The 25,360-nt window shown below is 44.3% G+C and overlaps 1 long non-coding RNA gene across 1 annotated transcript; it reads right to left on the bottom strand.

Moving 5' to 3' along the window:
• Nucleotides 1-7,842: 7,842 nt before the first annotated feature.
• LOC309815253 lies at nt 7,843-25,101 on the bottom strand. Its single transcript, XR_014295825.1, has 3 exons — nt 24,684-25,101; nt 9,378-9,470; nt 7,843-7,882 (listed from the first exon to the last, which is right to left on the bottom strand). It is a non-coding gene; the product is annotated as an uncharacterized lncRNA (long non-coding RNA).
• Nucleotides 25,102-25,360: the final 259 nt, after the last annotated feature.

Here is a 25,360-nt window from a genome sequence, read left to right as displayed (position 1 = left end):
TGTCACATACAGAGCAGCTCAGTCAAAGAGTCCCTCAGAATCGATTCTAGAATTTTCAAAGCTAGGAGATATTGGAGGGGTCAAGTCACTCCTGTTGTGGAGAATTATCTGTGCTGAACATCTATCTGTCAAACGCTCCCAGCTGATTTTCAAAAGACATTTTTAATTTCCAAAAATATTAACTCAACAAAACAGAGTTTAACTCAATTAGGCAAGTTAACTCACAGGCAGGTATTCTTTGTTGCCCCTCACATTTACTTTCTTAGTCCTCAAGGTCCAAGATCTCCAATCATGAAGAACAACCACCACCAGCACCTCGAGGGTACATTCTGTTTGGCCTTAAACAGTTATGGTGCCCCATCCCTAGACAGAGATTGGTTTCAGAATGGGCTGGTGACCCTGTTCTTGCAGTGAGAAAGGAAAAAAGCTGTGGGGCTTCTAGAAAGATTCCTCCTTCCTAAGAAAAAGACTGGGACAGCCCCTTTCTTTCTAGACATTGCTATTCCTGGATGCAATGCTGGAACTGCTCCATCCAGCAGCCCAAAGGGGGAGCCAGTCCAGTCAGAAAGGCAGAGCCCAAAAATGGACACAAGCTGCGACCTTGATGACGTTTTTGACTAGCTGAATCAACCAGCCCTGAAGCTTGTCTGACCTCAGAACTTCCAAATATGTAAGATAATAAATTTCCTGATTGCTTAAGCTGGGGAGTGGGGAGAGGGATGGAGCCCGTCACTGTGATTACTGTCCCTGGATAAGAGCAATTTAGAAGAATCATTAAATTCTGAATGGAACATAATGTTTTGGTTTTCAAAAATCTGTTATCAAATTAATGATGCGGCTCCTACTATGGTGATGTCTTAGAATCAAGGAAATACAGCATACTAGAAGTGCTGCTCAGAACGAGAAGATGCATTTTTGGAAGGAGGTCAATTCCTTCAAAATAATTTGTAAGTTTGTTTTGGTACCAGCTGAAATGCAAATGGAATTTTCTTGAAACTTGATGTCATGATTGGGAAGTTCAGCTGGAAAATAACAGAGATAAATAACAAAGAAATATTTGAAAATGAGATTCATTTATGACCTATCAGGTATTAAAATAGGCTACAAAACTAAAAGATTGAAAACAATGTGGATGGTAGAGAAACAAATCAGCAAAACAGAGTAGAAATGTCCAGAAACAGACCCAGGTACATACAAAAATTAGATGTGAGAGTAAATCATCTCAAGGAAATGGTATGAGGTACCTGGATAAACCACTGGGGGAGGGGAAAGAACCAGCCCCATACCTTGCACCATATATCACATAAATCACAGATAAAGACTTTTTATTTATCTATCTATTTATTTATTTATTTTTGGCTGCTGTTGGGTCTTCATTGCTGTGCACGGGCTTTCTCTAGTTGCGGCGAGCGGGGGCTACTCTTCCTTGTGGTGCACGGGCTTCTCACTCCGGTGGTTTCTCTTGTTGTAGAGCACGGGCTCTAGGTGCGCAGCATTCAGTAATTGTGGCATGTGGGCTTAGTAGTTGTGCCTCGCGGGCTGTAGAGCACAAGCTCAGTAGTTGTGGCACACGGGCTTAGTTGCTCCGCGGCATGTGGGATCTTTCCGGACCAGGGATCAAACCTGTGTCCCCTGCGTTGGCAGGCAGATTCTTAACCACTGCACCACCAGGGAAGTCCCCAGATAAAGATTTAAATGTATAAAGTGAACTGAGAAATAAAAAGTAGATACACATTTATGTAATCTTGGTGAAGAGAAAAGCTTTATTAATATGATACCAAAGGCAGAAACCATAAAGGGTGAAAGACTGATCATTTTAACTACATTAACATTTAAAATATTTTAAATCTGTTCATGGGGAAAAAACAAATACCTTAACTAAAGTTGAAGATTACATAACAAACTGGGGGAAATATTTTCAATATAGATGGCAGTCAATATATAAAATGTACCAATCAAAAAGAAAAAAATAGAAAGGAGCAAAGAAAATTAATATGCAACTGATGAAAGAAAAACATGCAAATGGTCAATAAATGACATTCAACCTCATAGACAATGAAAGAGATGTACTGTAGAGCAGGGACCAGGACTGAGATGCAGCAGGTCTTGCTGATAAAGCCATACTCTCTGTTCAAGCAGCGTGATACCTCCAGACTGGCTATTAAAGAGCCACCACTCAGAGCCTTTATGTACCCCACTCCACCAGCTGCCCTGGCACCTGCTTCACACCCCCATGATCCAGTAACTAAAGGGTTAATGTATAACCCGCAGAGGACCTCCAGGGCCCTGCATCCTCTTACGGCCCACACCTGTTCCCTGGTTCTCCTACCTCTGGTTATGACATACTGCATATCTGAATTTGTAAACATATAATAGTAACAACATTATAGCGGAGGTAGGTTAGACTGTGGGGAAATTAGTAGCTCCCTACTCTACAGGAGAAAGTAATTTGGTACAATCTTGTTGGAGGAGAAATTTGGCACCATAATAAAAGCCATAAAAAATAGCTATTTCCTGTGACTCAGCAATTTCACTTCTAGGAATTTATCCTGAGAAAATGGTATAGGAGGCACATAAAAATATAACTGCAAAGTGAAGAGCAACTCAAGTGAAGAGCAACGTCTCCAAAAACTGAAGAAGTGTGTATCGCTATGGCAGGGAGACACTCATGTTCCATCATCAGATTGAGGATTTTAGGCAGAAGGCCACCCATGGTGTGAGAGTGGAGAGTGGGGAGCACCAGGATCTCCCCCGAACTGCTGTTAGAAATGCGAATGGACACAGCTTGCCTGAAAGGCATAGACATTGTTTAAATGCATATTCAGCTATTCCACTTCGAGAAACTTATTCTGAAGAAATCATCATGAATATGGGAGAAATTTTAACTATAGCGTTGTTCATCAAAATGTTTTTAATAGATGCAAGCTGGAAACTACATGTATGTCCATCAAAAGAGAACTGGTTGAGTAAACTGTAATATCAGTATTATGGTATTCTGTGAAGTCATTAAAATGATAAGCGATAAGAATATTTAAGGACACAGCCAAAATATCTCAACTGTTTTATTGAATGCAGTTGTTTTATTCAATGTAATTCAAGCAGATTACAAAATAGTACATACTGTACAATTCTACGTTCATAAAATAAATATTTATTTACACACACACAAAATTTTTAAATGAGCTTATCTATATGAAGCACTTAGAATCATAACTGCCATGTGGTAAGAAGTCAATAAAGTCAATAAATGGTAGCCAATACTTTTTTTTTTTTTTTTTTTTTTTGCGGTACACGGGCCTCTCACTGTTGTGGCCTCTCCCGTTGCGGAGCACAGGCTCCGGACGTGCAGGCTCAGCGGCCATGGCTCACGGGGCCCAGCCGCTCCGCGGCATGTGGGATCTTCCCGGACCGGGGCATGAACCCATGTCCTCTGCACTGGCAGGTGGACTCTCAACCACTGCGCCACCAGAGAAGCCCAGCCATTACTTTTTAATCCTCACATCCACCCTATAAGGGACCTACTATTACTACTCCCATTTTACAGGTATGGAAACAGGCACCAGAAGATGAAGTAACTTGCTCAAGATCACACAGCTTTTACGTGGTGGAGAGTTAACATGTGATGCACCGAGAAAAACAGCTGAGACATATTAAGCACTCCATTATTTTATATTGCTGGAATTCTGTAAAATATACATATATATACATACACAGATGTAACTGGGTATTACCTTTTCATGGGAATTTATAAAAATCTTTTTTTAAAAAAAGAGCTTCCCTACTGAGAAACCTACTGATACCTCCTTTGCTTATTCCTCAGCCCTGTGTCCTCTCTCTAAGCTCTCCTCAGTGTCAAGGTGACCTTTATTTTTCACAGCCTTCAACACAGAACCTCATAGAATCATCTTTAAGGGCCCAGAACTAGGTACTGGCCAACTCCAATGGACAGAGCATCTTCTCCTCCTGTACCTGGAGTCTGGCCCAGAGCCCAGGGCTGCTTTCTAGGGACAGTTGGCATTTCCCACTGGATCCAAGCTAAATGAAAACCCATACACTGGTGGTTCTTTACACTTGCTGATGCCTTCTCTGGAGTATTCTATGGGAATAGGATCTTAGAAGTTTTCTCAGGTATCAAAAGTCTCTTTCACATTTAAAAATCAAATATGGATCATTTAAATAGAAAGGCAATTACAAACACTCAAATGAAATAAACCAAATTAGAATATTTAAGAGAGAAGGTTTTTATAGTGGAGGTCTTCAAGTTGAAGATGGCAGGGAGACACTTGGAAACTTTGGATTTCTCACACTGACACTGAGTTTCATCAGGCAAAACCTTAAAGATTAAAAACCTGAAACTTTCTAATAGGATGTTCAGGACGAAAGGCAGGGCACACACAAGACGTCTAACTCCCTTCTTGACTCCTGCCGCTAAAGCACAGGGTGTACTTAGCACACTGTCACCCAGGACTTTCTCTGAATTCAGAAAGAAATTACCTAGGATTACACATATCAGTAACTATATGTGCATTTACACAAATCAATGAATAGTATGTATGTATAACTTGGTCCATGTTTTTCAAGCCATCCCAGCTTGAGATCACAATAATGCAGATGAACTCTCCCTAACTAGACAATCACTTAACCCTCCTCAGCTGCCTTTCTGGTTCAAGGCAACATTTTTTCCTCCTATAGAGCTCTCAGTGATCACTTACCTCCCAGGGACCCTCGCTGTCCTGAGGGGGCATCAGTCCTGTTCTTTTGAGTTCCTTGGGATCAGCCATCCTGACTGAAGAAGATTTTGATGATACTCAAGTGCGTGAGGGACTGCACCCCAACCTGAGGTACCAAAATCCAGAGAAACACCCTCCTGTCCTCTGGGTCAGAGTCTCTGGGTGACCTTGGACCCCAGACTATGGCTGCTCTGGCTGGAACCCTCTTAGGCTCACTGGCTCTTCCTGTTTCAGGGCTTTATTTCCAGAGGCCTAGTCCTTGACTCTTACAGGAGACTAGCTCTGCCAGTCTTGAAATGGTACATACCTTCAAATTCTCTGAGCATATTCAGTTCAGGTCCTCATTTAGGGACCCTTCCTATTTAACACATTGTAAACAATGCCTTTGGGCACTGGTTTCCAGAACGTCCAGACATGGCTTACTCTCCCATTTAACTGAGCCCAAGCATCACTCCCTCTTGAGACTAATTAGGTCTTCCACATCAAGTTAATTTATTTACCTTTGGGAATTCACTCTCCATTTATACTGCTTGCTTCTTTTTTCCAGTATTATAATTCCCAGCAACATGGAAAACTTTCTTGTTACCAGTCCCTGATTTTTGGTGATGCTGGTTTCATGCAGAAATGCTTAAGTTGTAGGAAAAGGGTTTGGGTTCATTGCAACTAAGGGATGCTGATGAAAGAATATTCCTCCTCGAAAGACACACAGTTGTTTCGCTCCAGCGTGTAGTCTTGACTTGGGTGTAATCTGTTTGCATTTCTGCTCTCCGCTCCCTGGGGGAAGCAGGGTCAGTTTCCACACCTACCTCCTAAGAGCATGCTGGGACAGCTCCCTGCCTTCTCCACCAGCCTTACCATCCTTGTTCCAGCCGCACCCTCACCCCAGCATCCCCACCACCACTCAGCATCCTCCACTTGTCAGTTGTCTCTTCCTCTCATCTCTGTGTACTTCTAGTAACTGATTGTTTGCTTACTGAGCTGAAATGAACTTCAAATGCTTTTTTTAAATTATGTCAATAAAACATGTAGCTTGAAGTGCTTCATACACTGTAAAACTCCATGCACAGACAGCATCAGCCTGTTGATTCATTTTTTTGGTCTCTTAACAACCACTCAAATTTGTGGCAACAACTCAGAGGTAGAAGATTCCAGTTACCAAGCATCAAGGCTTCCTCTGGATCAGATTCCAGGCTGAGCTCCCTTGAGCCACACAGATCTGAATCTCTTTCTCTGAGGCAGGAACCCTAAGGAACTTTCTCAGTAAATTATCAAGGACTCATCCAAGCTCCTTTGGGAAGAAACCAACCTAAGGGAAGGCACTATATTTTACACACCCTGGGCCCCAACTGGCAGGGGTTTCAGCTACAGGGCACTTCAAATCCGTTTGCCTTCACATACTGGAATCCCTATAGGCCCTCGAGAGATGGTAAACATTTAGGCTGGAGCATGAACCAGTTATACCCCACCCCACGTATTCTTCTTACAATGTAATGTATGTTGCCACTCCTTCAACAAAAGTAGAGTCTATATTCCCTCCCCCTTGGACTTGAGCAGACCTTTGTGCTCCTTAAGCAACAGAATGGAGAGCGCGGGGATGTGATGCTGCATAACTTTTGAGGCTGGTTCATAAAAGTCAATGTGATTTCCATCTGGCTCTCTCTCCCCCTGCACCTGGGGAATCCTAAGCCGACATGTCCAGCTACCCTGAAGCTGCCCTACTGAAAAGACCAGATAGAGAGACCATATAGAGATATAGAGAGGTTATAGAACCCTCAGATCTTTCAATCTTCCCAGCATCAACCACCAGACCTGTGAGTGACTGATGTTTCGAATAATTCTAGCCCCAGGCTTCAAGCTGCCCCAGTGAGGTGAGGCTTTCCTGGTGTGCTCCGTCTGAATCCCTGACTCACAGCATTTGGGAGCATAATAAATAATTGTTTTACATCACTAGGTTTTGGAGTAATTTGTTAAGCAGCCAAAGTAATTGGAACAGGAAAAGAGGATATTACTTGCATCTCAAACTATGAAATAGAGCCCACTGTTACAAAGGTGACTTTGCAAATATCTGATTGACTCATTACCTGTTGATTTTTTTTTTTTTTTTTTTTTTTTTGCTGTACGCGGGCCTCTCACTGTTGTGGCCTCTCCCGTTGCGGAGTGCAGGCTCAGCGGCCATGGCTCACGGACCCAGCCGCTCCACGGCATGTGGGATCTTCCCAGACTGGGGCACGAACCCGTGTCCCCTGCATCGGCAGGCGGACTCTCAACCACTGCGCCACCAGGGAAGCCCTACCTGTTGATTTTATTAGTCCTTCTCTCAGAGTTATGGGATTCACAGAAGATGCTGGGTTCGTCATCAAAGCCTTGGTTACCAGCCTGGGTGGGAAAAGTCAGTTCCTGGGCTGTATGTTCTTCAGCTGAAAGGGGCCTTGAGCCTCCTGGTTATTGTTACAGGTCAATGAGACTTCAAGTAAACTAGAGAAGTCTACCCTGCCAGAGACACTGGAAGAGGCAACCCTTTTACAAAGGGGTTTCTTTATAAAAAGTCTCTTTGGGCTTCCCTGGTGGTGCAGTGGTTGAGGGTCCGCCTGCCGATGCAGGGGATGCGGGTTCGTGCCCCGGTCCGGGGGGATCCCGCGTGCCGCAGAGCGGCTGGGCCCGTGAGCCATGGCCACTGAGCCTGCGCGTCCAGAGCCTATGCTCCACAACAGGAGAGGCCACAACAGTGAGAGGCCCGGGTACCGCAAAAAAAAAAAAAAAAAAAAAAAGGTCTCTTTGCTAGATAATAATTGGATGCATGTATTTTAAATTGTTCCCTTAGTCAATCAACTAGGAACCTATTATGTGCCCAGTATTGGATGCTGTGGAGGATGTTTCTTTCCAGACCTCTCTATGAGTTTTAATGTTTTCAGCGATAAGAAACAGAAACCCCAATTTAAAATGACTTTAAACAATAGGGAAATTTAGTGCACATAACAAGGAGTCCAGAGGAGGGCAGCTCCAGAGTTGGTTCATCCAATGGCTCAACAATGGCGTCAAGGCTCCAAGTCACTGCCCCCTTTCTGCTCTACCATCCTCAGTGTGTCCTGGCCAGACTAACTCTCCTCGTGATCCCACAGTTCCAGGCATCAACAGGCACACGGGATAATGACCTGCAGGAGAAGAGGAACCATTTTTTCTGTATCTATTTCTTGACTTAGACTATTCATGGTTTACCATGTGGAGCTGGACATGGGGCCCCTCTGAGGACATGGAAGGTGAACAGCAGAAAGTAGGATGTGGGCAGCATCCAATAGTGTCTGCTCCAAACTCTAAATCTGGTTAGGGAAGTAGGACTCACTAAATGAGACAACGAAACTCTAGTTACTCTCTCATAGAGTATTTAAAGTTTCTCTCTTGCTGCTTCCTCCTTCCTCATTCTGAGGATGCCATAAGGCATGGTGTCTGTTCACAGTTCTTGCCACAGAGCACTCAGCTCCTTGGAGAAAAGTCGTGACTCAAAGAGCTAAAAACCTAAGGCTGACTTTATCTTTTGTTCTAGATGTAGTGAGGCAGTAACTAAAGCAGCATTCCCATCTTAACTGACACTCCTCGTGGTGAGAGCTGATTGCCAACCATTGTCAATGGAAAGATAGGAAGGCCCGGGGGGGGGGGGAGGCCTTTGCCATTTATCAAGCTGTGAAGAGTGGCTGCCGCTCATCTCTTGGAGCAGACCACCTTTCTGTATCTGGTACACAAGTTAAGAATGGACTTTACATTTTTAAATGGCTGAAAAAATTTTAAACGAGAAAACCGTATGAAATTCACATTTCAGTGTCCATAAATGAAGTTTTTTGGAACACAGCTGTGCTCGTTCATTTACATATTGTCTGTGGCTGCTTTCACACTACAACAGCAGAGTTAAAGTAGCTATGACACAGACCAAATGGCCCGTGAAACCTAACATATTTACTATCTGACCCTTTGCAGTTAAAGTGTGCCGACCCCTGTCTTGCAGTAAAAGTCCTACTGGGGCCTCCAGGCATTCGGCGGTCAAACCGGAGCCTCCGAGCAGCCAGACCTCAGCCCACTTCCAGACGAGGCCTTCCTCCCAACTGAGCAAGAAAGGAATGTTCTGTCTAATCCAGTTAGAACAGGTTTCTCAGACAGGTTGCACATTAGAATCACCTGAGGAGCTTTTTAAAAATACCAGTCTTGGGCCACACCCAGACCAATTAAACGAAAACCTCTGGGGATGGGCCCAGGCATTGGTGTCCTTCAAAAGCTCCCAGGTGATTGCCCAGCACCGTCAAGTTTGAGAACCCCTGCTAGAGGCTTGTTTGCCAAAGTCAGGCCTAGTTTCTGGAGCTTCCTCTAAGCAAACACCATCACCTACCCTCAGGCAGGTGTTTTGGGAACAGGACACGAGCACCATGCTGGGGTGGAGCAGGGCAAGAAGAGGTGGAAAAACCAGCTGTGGTTAACCCCTACCATTCATTTTCACAGGTGTATACTCAAATGACCTCACCTGTGTACAGGTGAGTTCCTGAGGTTTCCCAGGCTGAGGAACCCTCATCACCAGAGCTCTCCTGTATCTCATGCCAACTGTTGACAGAGAAAACACAGTGTCTCACCCTGACTGCCACACACTGGCTTGCTTTCCTTTACCTGAGAGGTTGCAAATAGGAGCCTGGTGTCTGCCTCACTCAGAGACGGTATAGATGTGCATCTTCCTCCCCGGCACCAGAGATGTTCCTTCTCCTTGGCAGGCAGTTGAAGAAAACAAACCACATGCTTTCTTTCCTTCAATCAATCATTCAGCATATACTTACTAAGCACCAACACTACCACAAACTATAGACTTTAAGAATAAATGATGGGGCTTCCCTGGTGGCGCAGTGGTTGAGAGTCTGCCTGCTGAGGCAGGGGACACGGGTTCGTGCCCTGGTCCGGGAAGATCCCACATGCCGCGGAGCGGCTGGGCCTGTGAGCCATGGCCGCTGAACCTGCACGTCTGGAGCCTGTGCTCCACAACAGGAGAGGCCACAACAGTGAGAGGCCCGCATACCGCAAAAAAAAAAAAAAAAAAAAAAAAAAAAGAATACATGATGAAGGAGGATAAATTAGGAGATTGGGATTAACATAAACACACTACCATATATAAAACAGATAATCAACAAGGACCTACTGTATAGGACAGGGAACTCTACTCAGTATTCTATAATAACGTGTATGGGAAAAGAATCTGAAAAGGAATGGATATACGTACATGTATAACTGAATTACTTTGCTGTACACATGAAACTAACACAACATTGTAAATCAACTCTACTCCAATATAAAATAAAAATTAAATTAAAAAAAAAAGAATACAATGATGAGTCAGCATCCCAAGGGAGCCCAGAGACTAGGGAAGAGGCAGCCAAATTAAGCCAGTGCCCTACAATGCTGAAGGGCTGCTCTGTAGGAGGCCTCCAGGACTCTGAGCGGGGACATGACCATCTCTCAAAGGGGAAGATATGCTTGAGCTGGTCTTGGAGAATTCCTTCTCAGTTGAAAGAAGGCATTTTGTGAGGAGGATAGAGCATTAATAAAGATATGGTGGCTGCAAAGAGAATAAGACGGCTGTGATGTAGCAGGGGAGAGGGCTGCCAAGGAGGGGGCAGGAGTGGAGGCTTGAGAAGGGAGCTGGGGCTGCTTAGGGATGGTGGGTCACCAGGACCAGAGGACACCAGCAGAGCTTTTCGGGAGAGCTTCAGAAGAAAGCCCTGGCTGGGTGTGATGCTGAATTCTGGAAGGCAGCAGGAACAGGAGCCTGCCAGTTGTTCAGAATGAGATGTGATAAGCTTCTAAACTACTGCTGTGGATGGAGTACAGAGAGCAGCCAAATCCTAGAAACGCTTCAGAAATGCAGGCTCTAGAACTTAGAGATCAATGTAATGGGCGGGGCCAGAGAGTGCCTGCCACACCCACCCACAGCCCTCACCAACTCCCCAAGGCTTCCACCTCTCCTGCCTCTGCGACCCTGCTCCCATTCCCAGCCAGACCAGCAGCAGAGAACACCAGAAAGGGAAATTAAAATTGTTGTTGCAGTGGAGGGTCTGTTTTTGTTTATTTGTGTTCTTTTTCATACCCGTCATTGTTGTTAAGCTCCCCCAGAAGTTCCCCTGGCTACTCTTTGAAGTGGATTTTCTGAAAATGGCTCCAATGTGCTTCCCGTACCAGCCACGATCAGAGTGTGAACCTCAGGGTTGCTGCTGAGAGGCAGTACCTGTGAGCTCTGGAGTCAGAAGGGTCTGAGTTTGAACCCAGGACCTACCACTTAACAGCTACAAAGCTTGGTCACATCACATAAATTCTCTAAGTCAATCTCCTCACCTGTCAAATGCATATGATAGCAGTTCCCACCTCATAGGGTTGTAGTGAGGATTAAATGTGACAGCAAGATAGAATGCACAGAGCCTGGCATACAAAAGGGATTGATAGATTTGAGTTGATATTATTATTAGCTATATTTGAGACCCCAGTGCACATTCGTTTATTCACTCATTCAAATCAATATTTTTTTTTTTTTTTTTTTTTTGCAGGGCGCGGGCCTCTCACTGCTGTGGCATCTCCCGTTGCAAAGCACAGGCTCCGGACGCGAAGGCTCAGCGGCCATGGCTCACGGGCCCAGCCGCTCCACGGCACATGGGATCTTCCCAGAATGGGGCACGAACTCGTGTCCCCTGCATCAGCAGGCGGACTCTCAACCACTGCGCCACCAGGGAAGCCCTCAAATGAATCTTAATGAATATTTGTTGAGAGCCCTCCATGTTCTGGTCATAGTCCTGGACGTTGGGAATACAGAAGTGAGCAAAACGTAAAGATCCCTACCCACTTGGAGCATCTATATTCAGAGGAGAGAAATAAACCAAAAACAAGTAAATAAAGCAATAAATGTGATAATTACTGTTTGAGAAAGGTGAAAATAAGTAAACAGGAAGACATCAGCAATGTGATGAGACCCTGACATGATGACAATGGAATGAAATATTCAAGAAACTAAGAGAAGAAAAGATGGAAGTAGCAGCAGCATGGGTAGGGGCGTTAGTACAGGATGGGAGTGGCTTCATAGGCAGGGACCAGCTGGTATCAGGCCTTACAGCCCCTACTGGACTTTGTATCTTTTTTCTAAGTCAATGGGAAAGCATTAAAGGATTTCAGGCAGTGGAATGACGTGATGATTTACCTTTTTTATAAAACACTCTGATGATTGTAAAAAAGATTAAAGGAAAATAAGAGTGAAATTGGAAGATCCTGCTAGAAATCCATAGCAGATGTCCAGATAAGAGATGATGGCTAGACAAGGATGATACAGTAGAGGTAGAGCTCGGCGCCATATCTGAAATGTGCCATGAAGTTAACGCTGACAGGGTTTACTGATTGTTTAGAGACAGAGGGATGAGGGGAAAGGGATGAATCCAGAATGACACCTAGATTTTCGACCTGAGCAACTCCGTGGGATGGTGATACTATTTACCAAAGTAGGAAACACTGCAGGAGAATCAGTTTGGGGAGAAGTCCTTAGTTCTGTTTGGGAAAGTTAACGTTTGCAATGGCTTATAGGTATCTTGGTGAAGACATCTTGTATGTGTTTGTATCTTTGAATCTGGAGTTCAGTGATGAGGTCAAAGCTGAAGATATAAATTAGGGAGTCATCAGCCTATTGGTGACACTGGGTAAATATGCGGATGAGACCAAGGGGCCTGGGAAGGGGTTGCCAGGACGGCTGAAAGCAAACCAGAAAAGGGCAGATCTGAGGAAGCTAAAAGGGGCGACTGTTTGTAGCAGGAGTAGGGAGAATAAACCTGTTGGATGATGATAAGCAGTCCAGTTAGAGAAGGACAGGGAAGTGGCCATTGCATTGGCAGCATGGAAGTCACCAGTGACCTGGGCAGAGCTACTTCAGTGGAGCAGTAGAGGCAGAATCCACAGAGGAGCAGGCTCAGGAGCAAATGCAAGGTGACTAAGTGACAGCACAGGGCGAAGACAACTCTCCAGAAGGTTTTCAGTGAGAGGGAGCAAAGAATCGGGATGGCAGGAGGAGGAAGGGTCAAAAATGAATTTATTCTGTTTTAAGATCGGAGCTATTACAGCATGTTTGTATGTAAGGAAATGGATCCAGGAGAGAGAAGATGGATGCATGAAGGAAGATGAGTTAACCACAGGAATGAAGTTGTTGAGAAGGGAAGGGATCTGGGCAAAAATGGACAGATTTCCCTCTCTATTAAGAGGGAAGATGGAAAATGTGGGTACAGGTGTGGAGAGGCTTGTAGGCCGGATGGCGGGAATATGTAGGTATGTCTGCACAAATCCTTCAATGCTCTTTGAATTATGAGGTAAGGTTTATCAGCTGAGGGGGGCAGAGGAAGACATATAGTAGCTTTAAGGAAAGGTAGTCTGAAATAACAACTTTAGTGAGTTGAAAAGCAAACTTACTAGGGAAACATCTAGGCTGTGGTGAATGCCCATTTAAGACAGGGGGTCATGCCATTTAAATGGGAGAAAATAGCCCTGTTGTGTGATTTTTCCCAGCTACATTCAGCTGCCACAACGTGAATGATTGGGTTCAACTATAGCTGTGATTGTTCCAAGAAAATGTAACAGGGGAAAGAGGGAGTGATTATGATAAACTATGGGTTCTGGACTAGATAAGAAAGTAAGTGCGGCCAAAGGGAGAGATAGGAGTAATGACAGAGGCATAGGGTCAATGGATGTGCAGTCCCAAAGAGATCAGGGTGGGTACCAAAGTAAGGGAGCCAGAAGTGTAAAGCATTCTCAGAGGAGGGGATCCTCGAAACCAAACTTTAGAGACGCGAGAAATTACCAGTGACAGTGTGATCTAGGGTGTAAACAAGAGAGTGGAAGGCTGAGATGGGTTGCAGGAAGAAATCTCTGGAGATGAGGTCAAGGAACAAAGAAGCCAGGGTGTTGGTTGGATCATGCAAGTAGATGTTAAAGTCACCAATGATGACAAAGGTGGAGATGGAGAGGAAAATGCTGCTGAAGTCATCAGTAAAGGAAGGGAATCTCAGCTATGAGGAGGGACAACAGGTGGGGTGGCAAGATGGCACCAACTGTCAAGCAGGTGATGTGTTTTGGTTGTTTATTAGTTGGCTGATTGATTTTTGTTTATTTTAGGGAGGAGCGGGAAGTAACTTAGTGTAAGGAGGACACCTGCCCTAGCTCCTTGCTTATCAAAATATCAGCCATCCTCTTGAAAAGTTTTCCTGGAAAACTGCTAGGAAATGGTCCAAAATGTTAGCATGGTTGTGTAAGGATACATGTTCTGATTATCTGTTGATGCATAACTAACCACCCTAAAACTCAGTGGCTTAAAACAATATTTATTTTAAAATAGATAAACAACAAGGTCCTACTCTATAGCACAGGGAACTATAATCAGTATGCTATAATAAACCATAAAGGAAAAGAATGTAAAATATATATATACACATATATCTGAATCACTTTGTTGTACACCAGAAATTAACACAACACTGTAAATCAACTACACTTCAATAAAAAAAATTTTTTTGAAAACTTTTATTTTGCTCGCAAGTCTGCAATTTGGGCAGAGTTCAGCAGAGACAATTCTCTGCTCCACTCAGTGTCAGCTGGGATGGTTCAAAGGCTGGAGGCTGGCATAATCTGAAGGCTTGTTCACTCACATGTCAGGCTGTTGTTGCCAGCTGGATCTTTAGCTGGGACTGTGACCAGAACACCTTATGACCATGGCCTCTTCTTGTGGCAGCTTAGCTTCCTTACAACACGGTGGCTGGGTTCCCAGGGTAAGTGTCCCGAAGAAAGCCAGCCAAAGCTATGTCCGCTTTTATGACTTAGTCTTGCTCATCGCATAGTCTCACTTTCACCCTAGTCACAGGCAAACCCAGACTCAAGGGGATGGAGCAGAGACCCCACTTTTCAATGGAGAAGTGTCAAGTTCACATTATTTTTTTTAATTAATTAATTTATTTATTTTTGGCTGTGTTGGGTCTTCATTGCTGCGCGTGGGCTTTCTCTAGTTGTGGCACGCCGGGGCTTCTCTTGTTGCGGAGCTCGGGCTCTAGGCGCGTGGGCTTCAGTAGTTGTGGCACACGGGCTTAGTTGCTCCGTGGCTTGTGGGATCTTCCGGGACCAGGGATCAAACCCGTGTTCAATCCCTGCAGTGGCAGGCAGATTCTTAACCACTGCGCCACCAGGGAAGTCCCTCAAGTTCACATGATAATAGGAGCTTACAAGGTGAAGTGGAAAAAAGTGGTGCTGTCTTTGGAAAATACCGTCTATCATAGTGAGTATTTTTTTTCTTCTTTCACCTTGTAGTAGGATGGTGCCCAGGGATTTCAAACTTTAATGTATCTGCTTTTAACCAGAAGTTTGATCACTTAAAAGTTATTAAAATCTTCCCTGTTTATAGCAATGGAAATAACAAGAAATCTTTAAGCGGACTTTCATTTGGGAAAGAATCACTTAAATGACCCCTTTCCATTATGTAGCTGTAAAGCAAGAAGGTACACATGGCTCTGGAGAGACAAAGGACGAAGATTTTAATCTATTTGTACATCTGATTACTTTTATTTTTTGCTTCGCAAAGTCCTGGGCTCAGTTTTATAAGCAGTTAGAATTAGGCTGACCATCCCCTACATTCATTAATAAAAGGAACTTAAAAGTTACGAGAGATTAAGCGGGCAAATTTGACAAAAGTTCAAGGAGCTTTCTGGAAAGGGGGTATCAATACCTTGACCATTTTCCTTTAACATTCAAAGCTATTACAACAGTTTAATTGATTGGAGGGTCCCAACTGCTAAGAAAGACCAACATGGTCACCTACCCCATAAGGGAGAGAGTGGTTACCTGGGCTCAAGGCTCCTAGTCATCCGAGAAGAGGGCAAGTGCTGAGAATAACACGGGCGGATATTAGCATCCTTCCGCAGCGAGCCTGGTACTGAGAGCTTGCACTGGGAAGACAGCTTTGTGTCTGAGTGAGTGTTTATGGTCTGGGCATCTGTGCCACTAAAGAGCAGGAACACTGGCGGCCCTGACGTGCAGAGCCCGCCCTCATGGCTGACATTAATCCGGCGGGACGGGCACCTTGCCCTCTCACGGCACAGGGGACCATAGCCACGCTAGCATCGTCAGTGCAGCTGATCCCCACTGCTTTGACTTCCCATGTCTGTCGTCAGTGAAAAGTGAATACATTATACATTTGTAGGTTTAGGGGCTTTCTACTCCATTTACTGATTTACTGGTGTTTCCACCAGTAATGCCCTGCTTCATTTTTATCACTTTGTAAAATTTAATTTGTATTTACCCCTTTTATTATGTTTTATTATATTAAAAAAATTTAAGAATTTATCTTCTATTCTTTTTTTTTTTGGAGGGGGTTTATCTGTGGTGTCCAGCATTGGTTTATAACTTTTATCATTGGTTCGTGGATGTCCCTCTTTTATTTACTACATTATATAATGAACACCCAGAGTACACCATCCAACCCCAAGATCTGAAGCATTACCAATAACTTGCGTATACCTACGTGCTCTTTCTCATCCCAATGCCCTTCCTCCCCTACCCCGCTCCCAGGAGTGAGCACAAGCCTCAATTTGTTCTATCATCCCTTTATTTACATATATATACTTTATCATGTAGCTATTTAGGCCAAAATAATATATTGTCTAAGTTTGCTTACTCTTCACCTTTAGAAAAAGATATCATATTGTATATAAAGTCTTCTAGGACTTGCTTTTTAACCTGACATATTTTACTAATAAGTATCCATGGGGATAGATGCTGGTCCATCTGTTTTCACTGCTGTGTGACAGCCCATTGTGTGAACACAGCACAATTTATCTGTCCGTTTTCTCCATGATGGTTGCCCAGGTTGTTTCCAGTTTTTTGCTGTTACACCTAGTGCTCCTGTGAACAATTTTATACCTCCCGGTGACCATGTACGAGAGTTTCTCTCAGATGTATGTCTGGGAGCAGAATTGGTGGTGTGACACGCAAATATTCAGCTTTACAAGAGAATGCCAAATAACTGTCTTCCAATACTGGGTATTGTCAGATTTCCTAATTTTTGCCCATCCAGTGGACGTGCAAATCCATGGTGGAGTGGCTTTGCATTTCCCCCAATGCTGGTGATGCCGAGCTTCCGTTCATGTATTTATTAGTTATATGTGTATTTCCTCTTTTGTGCAGTGGCTGTGCATGTTTTCAGATACTGTGCTTCCACATTCTTTTTTTCCTAGATAAACCTTATTTCTTAGAATAGTTTTAGGCTTACAGAAAAATTGCAATGATAGTTCAGAGCTCTCCTACACCCCCGGCCCAGTTTTCCCTGTAATTAACATCTTACATTAGTAAGGTTCATTTGTTACAATTAAAGAACCAATATTGATATTTTATTACTAACTAAAGTCCATATTTTATTTAAATGTCCTTAGCTTTTACTGAATGTCATTTTTCTGCTCCAGGACCCCCTCCAGGATACCACATTACATTTATAAGTCATGTCTCCTTAGGCTGCTCCAAGCTGTGACCGTTTCTCAGATTCTCCTGGTTTTTGGAGATCTAGACAGTTTTGAAGAATACAGGCCAGGTATCTCATAGAATATGCCTCAATTAGAATTTGTCTGATGTTTTTCTCTTGATTAGACTGGGGTTATGTAATTTGGGAAGGAAGATCACAGAGATAAAGTGCCATTCTCATCACATCTTATCAAGGGTACAAACTATCAACTATCACTGTTGATGTTGAACTGGATCACCTGGCCGAGGTAGTGTTTGTCAGTTTTCTCCAATGTAAAGTTATACTTTTCCCCTCTTTTCATACTGTACTCTTTGGATGAAAGTCCCTATACATGGCTCACACTTAAGGAATAGGGAGTGTGGTAGACTGAATAATTGCCTCAAATATTTGGGTGGCCAAAAAGTTCGTTCGGGTTTTTCCATAATACAAAAACCCGAACGAACTTTTTGGCCAACCCAATATATTCACATCCTAATCCCCAGAACTTGTGACTATTACCTTATATTGCAAAAGTGATTTTGCAATTGTGATTAAAGATATTGACATGGGGAAATGATCTTGGATTATATGAATAGATCCTAATTGCCATCATAAGTGTCCTTATAAGAGGGGGACAGAGGGGGATTGACACGGAAGCGGAGAAAGCAATGTGACCATAGAAGCAGAGCCTGGAGTAACTCGACCAGCAGTTTACCAGCAGCTGCAAGACGCAAAGAATGGATTATCCCCTAGAGCCTCCAGAAGAAGCACAGACTACAGACACTTCGATTTTGGTCCAGTGATCCCGATTTTGGACTTCTGGCTTCCACAACTGGAAGAGAAGAGATTTCTGTTGTTTTAAGTTACCAAGTTTATGGTAATTTTTTTACCACAGACACAGGAAACTAATACAAAGAGTTATGTTTGTTAGCTATGTCCCTGAGGGCAGAGTATCTACATAAATTACTTGGAATTCTGCACAGGAGTTTTATCTCTTTACCCCCATTTATTTATTTAATTGATTATTTATGTTACGATGGCCTCATAGATATTTATTTTATACTTTGGGTTACAATCTAAAGTTGTTCCACATTCTTTTTAAAGACGGAATGGGGACTTCCCTGGTAGTGCAGTGGTTAAGAATCCGCCTGCCAATGCAGGAGACACCAGCTCGAGCCCTGGTCCGGGAAGATCCCACATGCCATGGAGCAACTAAGCCCATGCGCCACAACTACTGAAGCCCGTGTGCCTAGAGCCCGTGCTCCACAACGAAGAGTAGCCCCCGCTCGCTGCGACTAGAAAAAGCCCGCGCACAGCAACAAAGACCCAATGTGGCCAAAATTTAATTAATTAATTAATTTTTTTAAAAGACAGAATGTCCTTCTCTGTGTAACCCAGCCCATCTACAGATGCTACATGAGTAGGTTCTATTGACTAGATGGGGATTTGGAAGGTGAGTTTGTCCAGCCTTGTGACTGTGGCCTGAGGGCTGGGCGGGCAAACTTTGAAACAGATACAAAGTAATAAACTCACCATTAAAGCAATAATGTGAGAGACAAATTGACTCATGCACATACAAACTAGATTTTGCACAGAAATGAATAAATGGATAGGTGATATCTGTCAGATATTTGTCAATCCTTTTCAATAATATATCAAGGAACTTGATATTTAAGAAGAAAAATGAACTCAGGTCTTGGTTATGTCGCTGATGGTTTGTCGTCACCCTGGCCTAAGCAAGCACAGCAGCTGCAGGCTGCTTTCTTCACAAACACCTCAAGGAAGCCACTTCACATCCTTACTTAGTTCTCACTCAGAGAATTTTATGCTCCTTACAGACAAGGGTTTCCTTGTTCTCAGCAGAAGGCTCTTCTGCTTTTATTCCAACTTTCAGCCTGAGAGAGAGAGAGAGAGAGAGAGAGAGAGAGAGAGAGAGCAGGTGTGTTTTCAAAAAGTTTTTCAATGCCCTAATTGGGTTGGGGGCAACGAGGGTTGCAAAGGCAGTGGTCCTTGAGGGAAGGGTGAGGAAAAGGACCCTTGTCTCAGGACTAGACACACAGGTCTTTAGTTTCCTTCCAGTGCTGTTAGTTTGCTGGAAACAAGCTTGTCAAGTCAAGAACACGCTTCTCAAGGAAGGAGGAGATCATGGTCCAGTCTCCAGGGGTTAAGGAGACAGCCTGTGGGTTTTAGTTTGGGCTGTACCTCTTACCGCCGTGTGACCTTTGGCAAGTTAACCCCCTGGGTCCCATTCTTCTCATCTGTAAAGTAGAGACCACGTCGATGTCACAGGTCATGTGAGGACCAGATGGGATCAGTGATTACGCAGAACATGGCAGAGCTCTACAACCACCACTGCTATTATTATTGTGGTGATTTTGTTATTATTTCTTATTATTATTTAGTAAAATCATAAGAATAACACAGGCTCTGGAGTCAGAGAAAGTTGGTTTCAAATCCCAGCTCCACCACCATAACCCTGGGGCAAGTTATTTAACTTTTCTCTGCCTCAATTTCTCCATCTGTAAAATGGGGAATATCCCATAGGATTATGAGGAAGATTAAAATTAAATACAATTAAATTAGAAGATGCATATAAGGCACTGAACAGGGTGCTCAGCACATTGAGTGAACTCAATAATGTGAACTATTATTATCATATTAGTGTCATGTACTCTACATCATACCTATCAATGTGCATTGGTCCCACTTTGGCCACCGTTCCTAAGGGCCTGCAAGCACAACCCCAGGTCCTGAGCTGATTTAACCAGACCTGGCAGTATATTAGTGGCCCAATAATTTAAGGCAGTGAGAACAATTTGGGAGCCCACCTGTGCAGTGGATGAAGGAGGTAGGAGGGTGGGCTGACAAATTGTTCTCACTGCCTTAAATATCATAGCCACAAGTTGCAATCTGCAAACTCCCCTGTAAGTCCAAACAGGAGCCCTCAGGCCAACAACCCACCTTCTGCCTTGGGTTTCTGAGTATACCCTTGGGGAGGCTAAAATGGACCCCAACACATATCGCTTGGACCCTGACTCATTGCCTATCATGCACTAGCCACGCCCCCTACCTTGGGAGCCTGCATATTCTACCTTCACCCTCACCCGCTGGCTAATGCCCTGCTTTCCTCCCACATTAGAACTAGGCCCTAGAGCTAGAGCCCTGTTCAGAACCCCCCAGTGCTCTCACCTCTGTCACCCCCCGTGGATACTGGCACAGACTAGCTCACTCTGAAGGTCACTCTAAGGTGCCCTCTAAGATTCTGACATCCCAAATACCACCCACCTGTCCAACCCTCTAGCCCTAGCCCACCCCTCTAGCTGACCCCTTCTCTGCTGCTAGGCTGCTTGATTCACAGCTGAGGCACTGGAGGCTAGCCATTACCTCATTTTACCCCCATAGCAACTCTTGAATTGTCTTATTTCACAGATCAGGAGCCCCAGAGATATTCAGAAATTTGCCCAATGTCATGTGACTAATAACTTGCAAAGAACTTGAGCTCCCCTGACCTCTAGCTCAGGGCCTGCTCAGCTTCCTGTGTCACAGATCCAAATCTCAGGAGAGCCAGCTCCCTAATTTTCACTTTGGATGAAAACCCAACTTTAAAGTCTTGGCAGGCATCACTCTTCCTGACTCCCAGGCATTTGGCATTGGTTGGTGTATGTTTCCAGAGATATTTTTCTGCCTGGAGGAAAAAAAGAGGGAACATGTTTCTGTTTGACTAAGAAACATGTAATCCCAAGGACTCCACACATTTTTCAGACTTCAAATAGCACAGAGACCTGAGCAACTGGGAGAGACAGGGAAGTACTGAGTTTGGTGGAAACATATACATTTTATTGCAAAGGGGCCCTTTAGGATATAAGTGCTGTTAACATGATCCTCAGAGGAGGGGAAAGGGCTTTACCAAGGCGCTCCCAGCTCAGTGGTGCTCTGTATTTCAGAGGACCTGGGGGGCTTTGTGTCTCAGAAGTCGGAAGTTTTGCCCTGGAGTCCCGTATGTGCATATGTAGGCACAATGGAATTAGCCCCAGTGGCCTTAAAAGCCACTTTCAACATTGTCAGGAGTCTTTGCTATGACAAAGTCTCCAACACATGAGTCTGGAGGAAGAGATGTCCCCCTAGCCCTCATCACCACTAGAAATGACCTTGTTAATTTAATTGTTTGCATGTAGGTACTTCCAGGTATGTTCCATGGGGTCAAGGACATTGATTGTTCACTGCTGGATCCCCAGCTCCTACAGTAGTGTCTGGCATATGGCAGGTAATCAGTAAATATTCTTTGAGTACCTATATTACAGTCTCTAGTTCGGACCTTGTGTATTAGCTACCAGCAAGACAAAGGGCACCTTGCTCTTATTGTTCATGGGGTGGGGAAAGCCAGGTGGCCAGCCTCAGTCAGCTGCCCAGTGGTCAGAGGTTATTGCCAGGTATGGCCAGCATGGGGAGGGGGTGGTCAAGGGCATCTACCCTACTCATATCTCTACCCAGTGTTTTTGATATTTAGTTGTTTGCTTTTAATAACAAGTATTATAATGAATTTCTTTGCCAAATGGCCCATCTCATTAAATCTACCAAATATATTTTTATCCAAATCTTAGCTATAAGTAATAACTGTTACTATTGGCCATATCATTTATTGATTGACCACCATGCGTATGCCATGCATTTATTGCCTCACCAAGTTTTTAAAGCAAGTATTAGATTTGTATTGTTATCCTTATTTTCTTGATGAAGAAAATTAGGCTTGAAGAAGCTGTATGGCCTAGGGCATACAGCTGTTAAGCAAAGGATGCAGATGTGAATCAAGTGGATCAAAAGCCCCTGTTCTTGACCTCCATGCCACCCTGCCTCCACAAGGCCACAAAATAAGTGAACTGTTTTTGTTTTTCTCTATGTCAAAACTCTGCCAGGAAAGACATCCAACCCAAATTCTCCTGTCAGACCTGAATTATTCAGTGATTTGTTAGTAAACAGCAAAATTGACTTTCTGAGTTGACGGGGTCGCTGAGGTCATTTCTTCCTGGTGTACTGTCAGAATGAGATCAGAACAACTAAAGTGGTGACCAGCCACGGCAACCCTTAACCACCCGAGAATAATACACGTGGAAGCAGCACAATGAAAGGAGACTGTGTGTTTCATCAACTTGTGCTCTTCCCTCTATGGGCCTGCCCTCCCTTCTCTCACCTGTCTTGGGAAGACATGAGCATAGGTGAAATAATTTACAAGAGTGTTCCAGAGCTCTGGGAAGGTGCCATTTCTAAGTCCCCTGAGATAATCATTAATCATCTTAATGAAACTCTTATTAGGTTATGTGTCCCTTACTCTACCCAGGAAGGACCAAGTCCCACCCAGATTTCTTCCTGATGATATTTTAAATTACAACTGTACTGTGGCTCCTGGTATCCTTCAAAGAAGTGGTTCTCCTGTCAGGATGAAAAAGAAAAGCTGCTCTCTCCTGTTAGATATCTGCTTTCTTTTCTTTTTTTTTTTTTTGCGGTACGCGGGCCTCTCACTGTTGTGGTCTCTCCCGTTGCGGAACACAGGCTCCGGACGCGCAGGCTCAGTGGCCATGGCTCACGGGCCCAGCCGCTCCGCGGCATGTGGGATCCTCCCGGACCGGGGCACAAACCCGTGTCCCCTGCATTGGCAGGCGGACTCTCAACCACTGCACCACCAGGGAAGCCCTCTGCTTTCCTATATTAGCTTGCAGGGGGTGTTGCTCCACCCAGCATCCCTCTCTTTGATCCTCAGACCTCACCAGGTCAACCGTCACACAAACTCCCAAGACCACACCATCCTCGTCCCACTGGAGGGGAATGAACCTGGGACTCCATATTAGGAGGGCCATGGTCCCGACTGATTCAGGAAGGAACAAGGTCTTCCAGGGTCCATTTTCTAGAGAAGGGTTTTATATGCATCCCAAATTCCACCCCCTCAGAAGAGCCTCCCCACGCCATTTTCTAGTGGGTGCTGCAGTCCCCTGAGGCATGCAGTAGCCCTCAGCTTTCCATCAGGGCTGACAGTCCAAAATCGATCTCTCATCTGCTCCACTGGCACAGCATTCCATTTTGGGTGCCAAGAAAGTGGTACTTTAGCTGAGGGAGGTCAAGCAGAAAGGAAAAGATACATAACTGCAGCTGCACTGAAGCATGACATCAGGGTCTGGAAACGGAAAAAGGCATGAGATGGAGAAAGGGGAGGGATGTTTGGAAACCATCTCACAAGGTCCAAATTAAACAAGCTGTTCTTTCAAGTCCACTTTCCATCTCTGCCCCATCTCTCTACTAATTCTTACCTCTTCTGAGAGCTCTCTCCCTCAACCCAATGTCTCACTTCTATCAGGGTCTAGGGAATTCTTCCTGATCCTCCAGGGCTTGAAAGGCCCACATAAACCTAGTATCACCTGTCCCATTTAAAAGTGTCAAGAACAGGTCAAGTCCCACATCTTCTCTTTGAAGTCTTTCCTGAACATTGCAGCCACCTCTAGTTTCCCTCCATCCTCACCAGTCTTGGAACTTACTGACTGGATCATCCATTTGAGCATCTGAGCCTCTATTTAGCCCAAGAAAGACTATAGCTCTCACACCTTGACTATTCTCATGTAAGTATCTTATCTTCCCGGGAAAACTGCAAGCACCTTGGAGTCTCAGACTGGGTTGTGTAATCCTTTTGTATGTGCCACTGTGTACCCTCATGATTCTGAATACATAGGAGTATTTAATTTATGAAGCTGTATGAGCTAAAGAGAATTAAAGGAAGGCACACAGGAAAACATGAAGCCACTGGGCACTCATGAGGAAAATGTCTAGTGGTCTCCAGTTGCAGGTGAGTAATGCCTAGGATGGGCCCAAGGTGTGTGCCAGAATGACACACACAGGGTCCAGTACCTGTAAAAACAGGTAAGTTGAAAAAGCGTTCCAAGGTTGGATTGAGCTCCTGCACGTGGAGGGGGAAAAAGGAGGAAGATCCATACTTCATTTGGACCAGGACTCAAAACCAAACCATAAGCCAAGCCAGGCTACCAAAATGGTAAAAGCTTCCCTAGAATAGGTGCCAGGTTCACGGGACTTGTAGACCATTAGTCCAATTTTGTACTATTGTACATCTCCGTAGTCACCCCATTTTCAAGGAACATCTGCTTTTACCTCAACCACTACTTATGGTGAAACAAAGGTAATTCATCAACTTGCCTAATTGAACAAAGTAAGTCAGAGGTAGCCCTGGGAATTTAACTTACAGCTCTCTAATTTCAGGTCTAATCCCTAGAATTGGAACTATGCTTCCATGTTCACTCACTACCACATGTGAACTCTGTGAAGACATTTTTTTCTGATGGCTTCCCCAACAGATATTAGCAAGAATTAATTTTCTAGCCACTTTACAAATGGGAGAAATAAGCAACCTGAGAAAAGGTAGAACTCACCAGAATGGCCAGCGTGAGGTCAACGGTGGACTCTCTGTAGTGTCTGTCAGAGCTGGGAGCAACTTCAGTTTCATGGGCCAGGAGTCTAAGGCCTCAGGAGACGGCATGGCCACCCCAAGGTCACATCACTTGATCACCGTGTTCCTGGAGCTGGTGCTTCAGTCTCCTAACTCCCAGTCCAGGTTTCCTCAGTATACTAAGAAGAAAAGATTACAAGGAATAAAAAAGTGAGGTACAAAGTTTGTGGTAAAACTTGATGGGGGAGAGGGACAATGTCCTTTGAGTGCTCATTAAGAACTGCAAAAAAAAAAAAGAAAAGAAAAGAAAAGAAAAAAATGTCCACAGAACACCTAGAGTTGGTCGAGCAGTTCATAGTTGCCAGAAGAATAAGGAGCGCCAGACCCAGTGTATTCATTTGCTAGGGTGCATAACAAATACCACCGACTGGGTGGCTGAAACAATAGAAATGTATTTCCTCCCAGTTCTGGAGGCTAGAAGTCTGATATCGAGGTGTCAGCAGGGTTGGTTTCTTCTGAGGCCTCTCTCCTTGGCTTGTGGATAGCCGCCTTCCGCCTATGTCTTCACGTGGTATTTCCTCTGCGCATCTGTCCTAATCTCTTCTTATAAGGACACCAGTCATATTGGATTAGAACCCACCCATATGATCTTATTTAAAT

Source organism: Mesoplodon mirus (assembly GCF_964341445.2).
Source record: "Mesoplodon mirus genome assembly, chromosome: 14".
NCBI classification, from domain to species: Eukaryota; Metazoa; Chordata; class Mammalia; order Artiodactyla; family Ziphiidae; genus Mesoplodon; species Mesoplodon mirus.
Note: the sequence above shows the minus strand (reverse complement) of the source record. Positions and strands in the feature narration are given on the sequence as shown.